This window comes from Schistocerca nitens, chromosome 6 (assembly GCF_023898315.1).
Source record: "Schistocerca nitens isolate TAMUIC-IGC-003100 chromosome 6, iqSchNite1.1, whole genome shotgun sequence".
NCBI classification, from domain to species: Eukaryota; Metazoa; Arthropoda; class Insecta; order Orthoptera; family Acrididae; genus Schistocerca; species Schistocerca nitens.
This window is the reverse complement of record NC_064619.1, coordinates 573,574-586,887: the sequence shown is the minus strand read 5'-3', so window position 1 is coordinate 586,887 and position 13,314 is coordinate 573,574. Positions and strand designations below refer to the sequence as shown.

General features: G+C 41.4%; 1 protein-coding gene and 1 non-coding gene across 2 annotated transcripts in view; one reads left to right on the top strand and one right to left on the bottom strand.

Moving 5' to 3' along the window:
* The window catches only part of LOC126262642 (uncharacterized), a 358,396-nt gene that overhangs the window by 281,854 nt on the left and 63,228 nt on the right, over positions 1–13,314 (bottom strand). The window lies entirely within an intron of this gene.
* Trnaa-cgc (transfer RNA alanine (anticodon CGC)) lies at positions 9,731–9,803 on the top strand. The gene has a single exon. It is a non-coding gene; the product is annotated as a tRNA-Ala (tRNA).

The following is a 13,314-nucleotide window of genomic DNA, read 5'->3' as shown; positions in this document are numbered from 1 at the left end:
AAAACGAAGTCGATTACTGAAAGGTAGTTGTGGCCTGCATAAAAGGAGAGTTTTGTGAGAACTAGGGTTTGGTGCATTACAGGGTCGCGATTTAACTAACCCAAGGGCTAAGGAAAACTACAAGCTATCATTTCAGTAATCTTTGCATCATTACATGACAGCCTACAACTTAATGTGATAGTATGGTAACATACTTAAATGACCAAAGCACTTTACAGTAATTTGTCTTGTCTGGGGGACCTATTTGACAGTATCAAAAGAATGTTCGCATAGTACATAAATTACTACAATATTCCTCATATCCTTTAACTACCTGCTTCGGTCGTTTTTAAGCATCAGGAGTCACGATCGTTCCACGATCTTCCGTGGGTGCCTGGTAAATCGAGAAGAATAAGCTCAGAATAGAGTCGAAATGCAGTGCCGTTAGTATTGCATTCATTCCTGCAGCTGACCGATGCAGACGTCGCGTCTTTTTGAAGAAGCCCTACCGGAATTCGCCTTAATCGATCAAAGGAAAGCGCAGAAAACCTGTACCGGGCTAAAATTTTACATCTGAGTTGGTTGTGAAGTCTTGATGTGAAGTATTAATAAAGCATAACATTAAGATAAGTTACGTAATATCCGTGATAAGTTCACAAGCCATACGATGTACTTCCAGAACCAGCTCAACAAGAACATGTACAAGAATGTCACAGTTGATTCGCGTGACAGGCGCGCCAGGACGGAGATCAACGTCTCCTAGTAGACACGCAAAAAAAAATGGTTCAAATGGCTCTGAGCACTATGGGACTTAACTTCTGAGGTCATCAGTCCCCTAGAACGTAGAACTACTTAAACCTAACTAACCTAAGGACATCACACACATCCATGCCCGAGGCAGGATTCGAAGCTGCGACCGTAGTGTGGCGCGGTTCCAGACTGTAGCGCCTAGAACCGCTCGGCCACACCGGCCGGCGTAGACACGCAGCAGACCAGCGGATACGGTTGGTTTTTCCAGCTGCTGGAAGCGACCGTCGTGCAGTGGGAAAGAAGTGCGTGCGTCTAACGGTGCCAGCAGAATAAAGGATATCCATTTATTACGGCAGCACTACATAGCTTTGGTGATTCCAATGTACAAACGAAGAGCTACACACCGTTTAAAAGTTTTACAGCATTACACAATGTTTACCCGCAATGTAAATAAGATAACACTGCTGCAGTTACTGTTCTGTTAACTGACATTCTCCATAGGCAAGTAGGATTTCTACCTTCCCTTCGCTGGTGTACACTACACTCACACAAATCTTCGAGCGAAGATTGTTGACTGAATGACTGCAGTTCATTTACCTAGTGTTTACATTTGTTTAGTCTCAACACTACAAGTGGGCGAGTTACGTTGTCCCGTTTGCTTGCTCTAAGCGCTAGAACAGCACAGCCAAGTCAGTTCTGGGCAACGGTTTTCATAACGTCATGTATATGTGAATGGTTCATTGTGATACTTTTCTGAACTGATCTTGTAGCACGGAAGTAGATGACATAGAAATGTAGGTCGCAATTAAAAACAAAGGTAGTTGTGCTCATATCTTCGAGACGAAAGTTACATGAAAAGCAATCATACTTGTTAATACCACCTTTGTAGTTAAACTTTTCTGTAATGCATTTTTTTTTTTGCCTCTGGACCAAAAGTTATTTGGGAAAAATAAATGGCATATACATCTTGCTCACCAGATGGTAGAGTTTTGTCATGACTGGCTCTCCCAAGGCCATCAGTAGTTCTAATGGAATGTTGTCTACTCCCGGGGCCTTGCTTCGACTCAGGTCTTTCAGTGCTCTGTCAAAATCTTCACGCAGTATCTTATCTCCCATTTCATCTTCATTTACATCCTCTTCCATTTGCATAATATTGTCCTCAAGTACGTCGCCCTTGTATAAACCCTCTATATACTCCTTCCACCTTTCTGCCTTCCCTTCTTTGCTTAGAACTGGGTTGCCATCTGAGCTCTTGATATTCATACAAGTGGTTCTCTTCTCTCCAAAGGTCTCTTTAATTTTCCTGTAGGCAGTATCTATCTTACCCCTAGTGAGACAAGCCTCTACATCCTTACATTTGTCCTCTAGCCATGCCTGCTTAGCCATTTTGCACTTCCTGTCGATCTCATTTTTGAGACGTTTGTATTCCTTTTTGCCTGCTTCATTTACTGCATTTTTATATTTTCTCCTTTCATCAATTAAATTCAATATTTCTTCTGTTACCCAAGGATTTCTATTAGCCCTCGTCTTTTTACCTACTTGATCCTCGGCTGCCTTCACTACTTCATCCCTCAGAGCTACCCATTCTTCTTCTACTGTATTTCTTTCCCCCATTCCTGTCAATTGTTCCCTTATGCTCTCCCTGAAACTCTCTACAACCTCTGGTTCTTTCAGTTTATCTAGGTCCCATCTCCTTAAATTCCCACCTTTTTGCAGTTTCTTCAGTTTCAATCTGCAGTTCATAACCAATAGATTGTGGTCAGAATCCACATCTGCAGCTGGAAATGTCTTACAATTTAAAACCTGGTTCCTAAATCTCTGTCTTACCATTATATAATCTATCTGATACCTATTAGTATCTCCAGGATTCTTCCAGGTATACAACCTTCTTTTATGATTCTTGAACCAAGTGTTAGCTATGATTAAGTTATGCTCTGTGCAAAATTCTACAAGGCGGCTTCCTCTTTCATTTCTTCCCCCCAATCCATATTCACCTACTATGTTCCCTTCTCTCCCTTTTCCTACTGACGAATTCCAGTCACCCATGACTATTAAATTTTCGTCTCCCTTCACTACCTGAATAATTTCTTTTATCTCGTCATACATTTCATCAATTTCTTCATCATCTGCAGAGCTAGTTGGCATATAAACTTGTACTACATATATAGGGACATAGAAATACGGAACAGCCACAAAATAATAACTCAGGGCACTTCGGAAATTATGAAAGAAATTGGCAAGGTACACCGAATGTTGAGTTGGAACCGCCGAAACGACGTAACAATGACCGACACGCCACTCGCCGACATGAAGATTTTGACTATAAGCTGTTCATTACTACACGTAAATTCAAAACATTTAAGAATTCTGGCAACGACATTCATCCACAAGCATGGCTCCATCAATTCTCTCATTGTTTTCCTCCCAACTGGTCATTAGAACACAGATTAGAATTTATGTGTGGCTACTTAGAGAATGAACCAGCTGTAAGATTGCGATCGGTCATTCACGATTGCCACAGTGAAGGAGAATTTTACCATGCCTTCCTCTCAGCATATTGGTCTCAAGCCACACAAGACCGAGTAAAACATAGCATCATGATGATGAAACACTTTGAACAATCTGAATTTTCCAGTCTTGTGAAATATTTTGAAGACATGTTGCACAAGAATCAGTACCTGTCTAACCCATACAGCCCCTCAGAACTCATCCGCATTTGCTTAATCAAACTGCCTGAACATTTACGACATATTATTTTAGCAGGACGTTGCAAAGACGACATTGAAGCTTTTCAGGGACTCTTACAAGAATTAGAAATCGACATAGACAGTTGCGGGGTGCGAAAACAGGAAAACAATCACTACAGGTCACACCGTCACAATTCCGTGACGACAGAAACAATAACTGGACACGACAAGTCTATTCTTACAACGCAAATCGTGACCAAAACAGACGCCACCCATATGACAACCACTGGCAGAGTAATAACAGTTACAGAGAAAGATCGCATTTCCGTAGTAATGAATATGACAGAGATTACCGTAGAAACAGACAATATGGGAACCAAAATAATTATTATCAAGGGAGACAGAATAACTTTAGATGCAATGGTCCAGCGCGCAATTCAGGGAGAAATTCTCCACCACATGACCGACAAGAAAGAAACCACAGGAACTACCGACATGACGACAGACGATATAATCATAACGACAGACGTGAATTTCATCAGAACTGGCGGGATTCTAACACAGCTGGGCCCTCTCGGCAAGGCGAATTTGTAGAAGTTAGGTCTCCTAATCCCAATAACAATGCGCGCCAACAAAGAGACAGACAATGACTCGCACCGCAGGCATCCACGTGCGCCGGCTGGCTCAGAGAAAAATAACATAGAAGCTAACCTTGAGAAAAATTCCAGTGTTCTTTACCGACGTATACTGCATGATAATTGCGTTCAAGTTGAAACTCTGAGTACTTTGAAGAGTAAAAAATTGTACCACATTTCAAATGTAAAACTGTTTATTAAAAGATAATCTGCTTTTTAACTTTGTCTTTGCCATAAAACTTTTCAATTCACGCTACTAGTACGCTTTGTCACACTGAGAAACTGTTAACATGCAACAATGTTTTGAAGTTAAATATCCAATCAAGAACCAAGAGAACTTATTCAAACAGAAATTACGAATGCATTGTTATAGTGAACAGACGTCACAGTGTTATTGTGAGTGTACATTCTTGCTTGTTTGTTGCACGATTACGTAACGACTATAAGGCTCACATACTTATAACATTTACCAGTACTGCTAATGAGATTTTAATGCAACATTTTGGTTTACTTGAAAATACATTCTGGATTTAAAGTACTTTCTGTGAGATACCAGATGACACAGTGGTTAGTTTATGTGACAACTACACGATTTTATCACGACGCTACTAATGAGTGACAATTTACAATGTTGCTTTTGCGGTGTTTCTGTTTTATATCTGCACAGTTTTTCTGCATTATTCTGGAAAGTAAAACATGTTTTAGTAGTAACTTTTGTGGTATAGCTACAATGAAACAGCCTTTTCCGTAGCACAACAATATGTTACAGTACAGTACTTTCTTCATCACGGCAATAAACGTAATAAGTAAGGTATCTATACGCAAAGCATTTCACTTTTGTTTATCATGAGGTAAGTACATTCACTTCAGCAGAACTTTGCTTACAGAGGACGATAACTACGACAGTTCCACAGAATTATCTTACAGCAAGCCGCTCATTCAGCGCTACAGGAGATGCATTTGAGTGATTAATTTTGTACTTAAACCATTTATTTTTCAAGATTTTTGAATTACAATGAAAGTTTTCCGTGATACATTTCATTCCATTTCTGTAATCTGTAACACCTGAGGGTACAATTACATTAATCCTCAGGGGGGTACACGCTTACTTTGTGTACCATGTGTTTGGCAAGCACAAGGAGCCCTAGCTAATATGGTATTTGCTTATACAACTTTACACATCGGTACCATATTTCTCTAACACACAAATTACACAGCTATCTGATCATTTAACTGAGAGATAAACATTTTTTTTACTACGTCAGTGACACATGTTTACGCAATTACACAGTTGGGTAACTTCACACTTATGAAATTGTATTTTGTCTGTATTTTGTGAACTGTTCATATTTTTTCGGAACCATTGGATACTATGAGAGCTTTGAATGATGTATTTGGTATGGGATCATGATTTTTAAAGTACGTTTGAGGTAGATGACACTATTGAAATGAGCAGAGAATTTTTTTTAGGTTTTGATATTATTGCAGAAAGCTACGACGTTTTTGAGATTTGACTGCGGTGTTATGATGTTATTTTTACGACGACGATGTGTATTATGCTGTTGAGGTATGTTTATGATCAATAAGATGATGCTACCATATATGAGCTATTTGATTATGCTACGTATTTCTTATGATGAAATATTGAAGAAGTGTTGACGAATATGTATATGTATAATAAGGTAAGGAATAATGAGTAGTGGTTAGGGACTCTGATTTGTGGAAAAGGATGTTGGAAACCAAGAATCGTACTTTAAGAATTATGAAATGTGTGTACATGCGTGAATGTATTACAATGCTGTCGAAAATTTTTTGGACACTGTTATATTTATAGGATTTTATTTTCTACACATTTGTAACGCAAATTCTCAACCTGTGAAAATATTTTTATATGAGACTGTCACTGTAGCAGAAACTGCTGTCGTAAATACATATTTTGTTAAGAAAGGTAAGTGACCTTGACATAATGCGTTTTGGTCGTCCAGCTGAGAGATAGTCGTCTGACAAAAGAAAGCCATTAGTGTGTGCCTTTCAGAGGCACAGGTGGAAAAAAAAGGAGAGGCCATTATCCTCGCTATTGACATTTCTTTGTAGAAAGTATCGCAAATACGACACGCTCAAACTTGAAAACGTATGATTGCACTGTGGAGCTCTTAATTTATGATATTTACTAAAATGCCTAATGAAATTATGAGTAACATTTTACATCTATTGTCTTTCTAGTTGAGAGATTGCTCATTTTGTTTAGTATCTAGTTTCTAGCTACACTGAAGTATTGGTTAAAATAAAATTTTATAGATGTACTAATATAAATATTTTATGCCTTCAGATCCAGTAAATCATAACTTTATGATGTACTTCAGAAAAAAAACGAAGGAGCACAAAAAAGACATTTCCCCTTCACAGGAATTGTATACATAATTTTCTTTTCAAGTACTTGGTAATTTCTTTTGTAGAATAAGTTGTGGTGCACCACTTTAATGACATAGACATTAAGATGTAAATAGACATTTCCCATTTCTGCATTGTTGTCTTTAGTGTAATATTTTTTCTGCTTGAGCTATGTCATGTTTAGATATAAGTTATTGCATTTGCTGCTGCTGTTTGCCAGGCATAGTGCTACTAAATTTCACTTTACATTATTCTGTTAAGCCAGTTTTACTATTGATTTATTTTTCTTGTTGCTGCACATTGGCTCATATTAGTTGTAATTTTGCATTTTATCTGTTAATTTAGATTTACTGCTGCTTGCTTTACAATTTGAATTTTTTGTCATTGCTGTTTGTGTTTATTTGTTATGTGCTGCTGCATTGCCTCGTTCCTTAGTTTAGCATCTGAGTTCAGTAGATTTAAGTTAGCTTAAGATGGGGTAGGCTATATAAGAGAACGAGTTGTGATGAATTGGAAGAAATGCATTGAGAAGCTATAAGAATATGGTTTGGCCAAAAAAAGTATTTGAAAGAGGATATGAACAAAAAAGTAGGGTTTAGAGACAACAAGTTTAGGTAGGATTTTCTTGGAAATAAATGATGTAATATAATGGAAAATAAATAATGAGGTAAGAAATATGTGAACATATAAATACAGAAAGCATGCTTGGATAGAATGTTTTGGTGAAAACAAATGTTGAAATAAGAGGAATGAAGTTTTGGGTTGCACTACAGTACCAAATGTTACACTGAAAACGAACCCTGTCCTTTCCATTGTGTTATCCCCCTATGTGTTTGTGTACTCTTGTATATTTGCGTTTTTCCTGTCTTTATGTGTTCAGCTAACAAGAGTTATGTTGTAGAATTTTTCTAATAATATGTTATTTACTTTGTAAAGATGTTTAGACATTATTTATTGTTTTGTTTTAATGCTCATGTGTGAAGTTGATGTTTCAAAAGTTATTCTGATATTTTTTCATAATTCCTGTAACACTGATGTATATGTTTATTTCTATTCTTTTGTAAAGTTTGTGTTACTACAAATGTTATCTGTATTTTTATGTTCTTTAATGATATATTTTGTACCTTTGTAACTGTATTCTTATGTCATAAAATTGTAATTGACACCAGTTCATCAAATTAAGTAACTTGTAAGTTCCATTTCACTGCACACGTTTCTGTTGTTCATAGTATTTGGACAATATGTGAGAAGTAGGGACTGTTAGTGTTTGCACGTGTGTTAATAATTCAGCAAGGGACTGGATAACAGCACTGCTGGTTCTGAGGACAATTCCAAAAACTTTGTGAGTGCACAAGTTGTGGTTATGGACTTGCTACATTATCCACAAGACTCTTCAATGGTGATTGTGCACCTGCACAGTCACAACAGATGGCTGCTGGCCATCTCTACAAGGACTACAGTGGGTCTGCATCTTTGATGACCCACCAACACCATTATTTCTTCAAGGACTGCAGTGGGTCTGCACCTCTGGTGGCCCACCAATACCGTAGTCTCTACCAGCACTACAGTGGGTCTGCTCTGTGATGACCTACCTACCAATATTCTTCAAAACGTCGAATGACTGTGCTGTGGGTTTGCTCTGTTGTGGCCCATTACCTGTCAGCATGTCAAGAGTCAGCACTGTCTTTCCGTTGGAAGGACAACACTACTTCTTCAAGACTGCATGGAAATCCACTACTTCCGTGTGCATTGTCTTTTACTGCTCAGACTTTGAGAAAAGAAAAGGCAGTTTTACTGTGATGAATGATCAGGACTGTTTTATGGACTGTGAGAAAATTTTAGCTTTTGACCAACATTGTATTAATAAGTGTGTGCATTTGATATCTTTCTTACTGTATTTATGAAAATTTTTTTCAAATCTGTATTGGCCAGTGCCCAAAACAATTTGTAAAACTTTTTGTGGGGAGCATGGGGCTATGTAAGTAGGCTGTTTGTTTTCTTATTGGCAACGTTACGTAGCGCTCTGTATGAAAATCACTGGCTGTGCTGTGTGCAGTCTGTGGCTAGTTTGCATTGTTGTCTGCCATTGTAGTGTTGGGCAGCGGCAGCTGGATGTGAACAGCGCGTAGCGTTGCGCAGTTGGAGGTGGGCCGCCAGCAGTGGTGGATGTGGGGAGAGAGATGGCGGAGTTTTGAAATTTGTAAGACTGGATGTCATGAACTGCTATATATATTATGACTATTAAGGTAAATACATTGTTTGTTCTCTATTAAAATCTTTCATTTGCTAACTATGCCTATCAGTAGTTAGTGCCTTCCGTAGTTTGAATCTTTTATTTAGCTGGCAGTAGTGGCGCTCGCTGCATTGCAGTAGTTCGAGTAACGAAGATTTTTGTGAGGTAAGTGATTTGTGAAAGGTATAGGTTAATGTTGGTCAGGGCCATTCTTTTGTAGGGATTATTGAAAGTCAGATTGCGTTGCGCTAAAAAAAAATTTCTAAGGGGAAGATTCAAAATGTAGAGAGCAGATGCCAATATGGTGTATGGATTAGTTGCTCCCGCTCGACGTTTCTACCGGGAGAGATTTCCAGGACGAAGGTGCCCCTACAGGAAAACGTTTGAAGTTGTTGATCGTCGTGTTAGGAAATATGGAGCATTTAAGCCTGATACTCGCTACCGGTGGAGGCCTAGAAGGACGAGGACACCGCAGCGGGAGGCGTCAATTCCTCATGAAGTTGATGATAACCCTAGTGTCACTACAAGACATGTGGCTGCAACACTGGATGTTGAACACACGACTGTCTGGCAAGTGATACACGACGACCAGCTACATCGATACCATTCACAGCGTATGCAGGCACCATCAGCATAAGATTTTCCTGCGCGGGTACTCTTCTGCAGATGGTTCATTCAACAAAGTGTCAACCCTAATTTTAGTGCAATAGTGCTGATCACAGATGAGACGCTGTAAATTTTCACAGTCGGTAGGTATGGGCAGACGTCATTCCTCACGCAACTGTTGAAGCAAGTCATCAACAAAGATTTTCTGTCAATATTTGGGCCGGCATTGTCGGTGACTGTTTGGCAGGGCCTCATTTTTTCCGCAAAGTCTCGAACTTGCCATAATTTCGCAGAGAATGTTCTGCCTGATCTGTAGCAGACGTGCCTTTAGCTGTGTGACAAAACATGTACTTCATGCATTATGGAACATCTCCTCATTTACTGTTAATGTCGGCCTGTTTCTAAGTAACAGATTCGGTGATGGATGGCTAGGTAGAGACGGATCACCGAGCGAGGTGGCGCAGTGGTTAGCGTACTGGACTCGCATTCGGGAGGACGACGGTTCAATCCCGTCTCCGGCCATCCTGATTTAGGTTTTCCGTGATTTCCCTAAATCGTTTCAGGCAAATGCCGGGATGGTTCCTTTGAAAGGGCACGGCCGATTTCCTTCCTAATCCTTCCCTAACCTGAGCTTGCTCTCCGTCTCTAATGACCTCGTTGTCGACGGGACGTTAAACACTAACCACCACCACCACCAGAGACGGATCAATTGCTTGGCCTTCACCGTCTCCGGACCTAAATCTACAGCACTCTTATTTGTGGGGACATTTGAACATTTGAAAGCCCTTGTGTATGCAATCCCAGTACAAGATGTCCAGTGTCTACGTGGCCGTATTATGGAAGGCTGCGAAACCATACGCACAAACCATACGCACACGCATGTGGTATGCTGGTGCGTTCTGTTCTTGTGTGTTTCCCATGATTAATGTGTTGGAGAAAATGAGTTGCAACATAAAAACAAAGCTTCACCAGACACTTATTCATGTAATATAATTTCTTCGTCTCCTTGTCAGGAATGTCTCCTGAAACTTGTGGCGCACATTTTTGTTACATACTGTGTAATAAAAGTCTCGCTCCTGCCGCCTCAAGCGAACAATCACAACAACGAGCTTTTTAAAATTGTGACGTAACGTCATGCTCAGTAAGCAGCGATGACAAAGTATAAGTGACTCCACATTTTCATTTTTCCTTTATTAAAGGAGTAAAACTTTTCAAATATCGTTTCCTATGTGTTTTGCCTGAAGGTGAGAGCATTTTCTCGAACCGCGTAATGTTATTTGTGATTTTATGATAAATTTATGTGATTTAGTCACGTTCTACAGTTTACTGAACCTGGTTGGACACGAAAACCCCGGTGCTCCGAAGTGCAAATGCAGCACCTTAGTTCACTGCGCCACTTGGTCAATTTCGCGCCTCACGTGTCTCTATAAAGTTAAAGAGGTACAGGGATTGGACAAAAACGTGAAAATTCCGTAATAAATTCATGGTGGAACGTAAATGAAGATACTAGTCAAGTCTGCCGGTTGCGCTGCTGTTATTTAGCCATGAACGGCACTTGTGTGATGTCCTCAGTACATCGCTACTTTCAGAGCAGTCTTTTGTGTAGTCGTCAGGGCGTTAGTTGGAGCTAGGTGAATCCGAATTTGGAAAAATTGTTGGTGCACGTATGATGGGTACTTCCGTAACCAAGGGAGCCAAAGTGTTTGTTGCTTCCAAAGGCACCGTATCGAAGACTTACACCGCGTACAGAGAACGAGGACGGAAGTGTATCTAGAGTGATCGCAACAGATGGCCGCTGGAGAACTGGAAGTCGCACTCGCGAACGCTGTCAGCACCAAAACAACGCGAAGGGGGTTCCATTATCTGGAAACTGGAGGGCGAGCTGGAATTCCAAAGTCACTCATCCGTAATGCATATGCTCGTAACAGGAAAACGTAGTGCCGAAACCTTAAAATCTGGACTGTAGAGAAATGGAAGAAAGCCATTTTGTGCGATGAATCTTGTTTGACACTTTTTCCAGCTACTGTCCGAGTTTACATCCCAAAAGTGAAACAGCGGAGATTCGGCGATGATGTGGTCAGACATATCATGATAGTCCATGGTTACCCTGCAAGGTCGCATTACTGCCGGGGTATATGCGATCAGTTTGGCCGATCAGGTCCATCCTGTGGGACAGTGTCTGTTCCCAAATGGTGGGGCTGCGTTCCAAGACGAAAGGGGCCCCGTTCACATACGTAGCACCCCACCGTCAAGGACTGCTTCTGTGAGCACGACGATGAGTTGTAGTATCTCCCCTGGCAACGACAGTCACTAGCTCTCAGCATTATTGAGCCTTTGTGATCTATTCGTGACGGAAGTGGTTGGCATCGTTGTCCATCTCCGTTATCGTTACCTGAACATGCCAATATTTTGCAGCAAGAATCGTACAAGATTCGCTCGAAGAGCATATGGGATATGTATTTATCCACTCCTAGACGACTGGTTTGAATAACAGCGGTTTGTCTGCACCGTATAGGCGCCTTAATACGTTGTGTTTTTGGTGTTAACGTATTTTTTTTCCAACCCATGCACGAGGCGTATTCCGAAAGCAAGGTCCGATCGGTCGTGAAATGGAAACCACAGTGAAAATGCGAGAAAGCTTTACATAGGTGTGTCGGACAGTGTGCCTGTTGATCGCGTCACGTCTGTCTTTTCAGTTCCGAGCACACAGATGCTTTGAAGACAGTGTCTCCCGCCAAGTATGAGTGCCCGTGAAAGATTACGCCTGATTTGATGCAGCCCACACAACATAACTGTCATGCATTTCCTTCTTCATGACAGTTCTCGGCCGCACTCTGAAGGGGCAATGAGGACGCCCTGCAGGGTTTTCGATGGGAAGTGTTTGATCGCCCTTCATCCAACCCGGACTTTGCTCCCTCTGATTTTCATCTCTGCTGACATGAACCGCTTGCTATGAAGTCAACGTTTTGACACAGACAACGAATAGCAGATCAGCTTAGAGAATCGGCGAAAAGTGCAGGCGGCTGCCTTCTATGACGACAGTATTGGAAAGTTGGTACAAGCTACAACAAATGTCTCAGACGGAGCGGAGACTCTGCAGAGACGTGGCTGGAAGGTGTGGCTAAGTATTACAAATAAAACACTTTTGATTTTTCACTGTGTTTTCCATTTCGCGACAGATCGGACCTTACTTTCGAAATACGCCTCGTATATCAAAGCTTGTGACCTTTGTGTTGATACACAGAAGAAGTTTTATCCTCTTCGACTATAAAGTGAAAATTCAGTGGAAATAAATATTACATACGGAACGAGGAGCTGAATTTTCTGCTGTGTGGAAAGTATGGGGTGGGGCTCGCCTCGAGGATACGGCTCTGCGCGGAAGAGAAGTTCCGGGCGGGAGAGGCGGCAGTGCAGGCGAAAGGACACGGCCGTGATAAGGGCGCCGCCCCCTGCGGCCTGCCACCGTAACATTTACAGGGCGAGCCGGCCGCGCCGCGCCGCGCTGCTATCGGAAAACGTTTAGGCTGCGTCGCCAGGAAGACAGCAGAAGCAGTCGCCCAAGTAAGCGAGCATGCACACGGCGCGGCGGCGCGCCCCTAGCGAGCGTAACGTCACGACACGGACAGAAACTAAAAAGCCCGCCCTTGTCAGGCATTTCCTTCCAGAGTCTTCCCGCTCCCCCTGTGTCTAACCGACAAGGTAGACTCCGACACGTGGCTCATGTGATGCCAGTTTTTTGGATTCGCTGTACCTTCTGGATGTATGCCAACGATTGTCGTGTCCTAATAAATGATATCCTGCCCATTGTCTTAAGGTTCCTTATTGTATTTCTGATGGTTCAAATTGTTCAAATGGCTCTAAGCACTATGGGACTTAATATCAGAGGTCATCAGTCCCCTACACTTAGAACTACTTTAACCTAAGGACATCACTCACATCCACGCCCGAGGCAGGATGCGAACCTACGACCGTAGGAACCTGGCGGTTCCGGACTGAACAGCCTAGAACCGCTCGGCCACAGCGGTCGCCTGTA